Consider the following 2,647-nt stretch of genomic DNA (forward strand, 5'->3'; position numbering starts at 1 on the left):
AGAATTAACTAGATTGATGAATGCCTAGCCAGAAAGACCAAGAAAGAGAAAGAAACAGTCTTAATAAGCACATTCAGAAATGCAAAAGATCAAATCAGAACTGACCCTGAAGAAATAAAAATGATTATCAGAGATCACTATGTACACCTATTTGGAAAAAAACTTGAGAACATAAATGAAATGAAGAACTTTCTGACATCACACAACCTCGTTAGGTTGAAACAAGAAGACACCAAGACACTTCATAGACCAATACCAACCCAGGAAATTTTACACTATCCTATGAAAACTAGCTACAAAAAAGCCCTGGACAGGATTACTCCAGCAGGATTCTACAAAACGTACATGGAGGTGATGGTGCTAATCCTATTAAAAGAATTCTAGGCAATTGAGAGATTGAATTCTCCCCAAATCGTTTTATGAAGCTAAAATCACACTGATCACCAAACCAGGTAAAGATCCAACCACACACAAAAAATGATACCTCAGGCCAATATCCCTTGTGAACATAGATGCAAAAATCCCCAACAAGACTCTAGCAAATGGGATCAAAAACACATCTCAAACATCATCCATAATGACCAAGTAGGCTTCATCCACAGGATGCAGGGCTGGTTCAACCGTCACAAAACCATACATGTAATTAAATACATCAATAGATGCAAATACATGAACTACAAGACTATATCACTAGATGCCAACAAAGATTTGGATAATTCAGCATCCCTTCTTGATAAAAACCCTCAGAAACCTTGGTATAGAAGGAAAATACCTCAAAATAGTAAGTTCCATCTATGATAACCCCACCGTTAACAGGTTGCTCAATATACAGAAACTGGAAACATTTCCCCTGATAACTGGAGCAAGACAATATTGCCATTCTCACCTCTCATGTTCTACATTGGGTTGGCAGTCCTTGCTAGGACTATTAGAAAAGAAAAGGAAACAAGGGGTTAGCAAATCAGAAAAGAAAAGGTCAAGTTATCCCTCTTTGCTGAGGATATGATGCTATACCTTGAAAATCCAAGAGAATCTGTCAAAAACTTGCTTGCACTGATAAAGAGCCTTGTCAAATTCTTGGGGTAAAAAATTAATGTGCAAAAGACAGTTGCATACTTAAACACCAAAAACAAGCAGGCAGAGAAGCAAATAAAAAGCACAATCCCCTTAACTATATCAAAACCATCAACAACAACAACATCAACGAAATACCTCAGCACCTTCATAATTAGTGAAATGAAAGACCTTTACAATGAGAACTTCACAATCTTGTTCAAAGAAATCCAAGAAGATACAAACAAATGGGAAAATATTCCATATTCGGGGTCATGAAAAATCAGCATTTCTAAGATGTCCATCCTACCAAAGGCAATCTACAGATTCAACAAAATACCCAGTAAACTACCAGCAACGTTCTTCTCAGACCCAGAAGTGACAACACAAAAATTCATAGAGAAACATAAATGAGCAAGAATAACCAAAAAAATCTTTAGCAAATGAAAGAAAACAGGAGGTATCACATTTCCAGACTTCAACCATTAATATAAGACTGCTGTAGTCAAAATAGCCTGATATTGGTCCAAGATTAGATATACAGAGCAACGAAAAAGGAAACAGATTCTCAAAGTAAAGTCTCAATTTCTTTATCAACTCATATTTGAGAAAGTCTCCAACAGCAAAAAATGAGGATAGGAGAAGCTATTCTGTAAATGATGCTGGAAAACTGACTGATCACTTGCAAAAGATTAAAACAGGACCCCTACCTATCACCAACACAAAAATTAACTCTAAATGGATCAAACGCATAAATGTAAATCTTCAAACTATAAGAATTGTAAAAAATGCAGAAGACTTTATGAAAATTGAAACTGACAACCAATTTCTTATCAAAACACAAAGTGCCCATACTATAATAAATAAGATAGACAAGTGGAACCAAATCAAACTGACAAGTTTCTGAAAAGCAAAAGAAAACATCAAGAGAACAGGGAGACAGCCTATAGAATGGAAAAAAAATGTTTTCCAACTGTATATCTGACAGAGGACTAAAATATTAATCTACAAAAAACTGAAATGTGCCACAAAAACACAAAAAAACAGCCCCATTAAAAAGTGGTAAGAACCCCACAACCCTGAGATTGGATGACGGTCTCAAAAGATTGTTCATGATATGCTCCTGAGAAGAGACTGTGGAGTCAAGCTGATTTTCAGCACCTGGCACCTGGCCCACACCAACACCTGCTATAGTGGATCAGCTGGAGCACTGGTCTAATCAGTGAGAGAGAATCTCAGGGAAAGCCAGAGAGGAGCCCCATGCCTGGTAAAGAAATGCCAACTGAAATCTTCTCTATCCCAGGACCAGGCAGAGACCGGCATTGCCCTGCCCAGCTCTGCCTAGCTTTGCCCAGTCTCCAACTTGAGACTTAAGGTGATCTCACCAGACTGGGAGAGACAGAAGCCCCTCCTCAATGCTGGATCTAGCACAGACAGTTCAGATATAAGTATCAGACTTAACAGGCAGGAAACTGAGTCCATATCTGATACACCCTCTAAAAAATCATAGGCCTGGGGCATCTCACAATCTGTGAGCAACCCTACCTGCCTGCGCTGAAAGCAGAAGGGAGGGCTTAGAGAACAGAGCTGAAAG

General features: G+C 38.4%; 1 gene segment (V, D, J or C); it reads left to right on the forward strand.

The window, feature by feature from the left end:
- Nucleotides 1–2,647, forward strand: part of LOC103277411 — a 25,066-nt gene that overhangs the window by 21,686 nt on the left and 733 nt on the right.

Source organism: Carlito syrichta, unplaced genomic scaffold (assembly GCF_000164805.1).
Source record: "Carlito syrichta isolate Samal-C Ts95f unplaced genomic scaffold, Tarsius_syrichta-2.0.1 Scaffold317691, whole genome shotgun sequence".
NCBI lineage: Eukaryota > Metazoa > Chordata > Mammalia > Primates > Tarsiidae > Carlito > Carlito syrichta.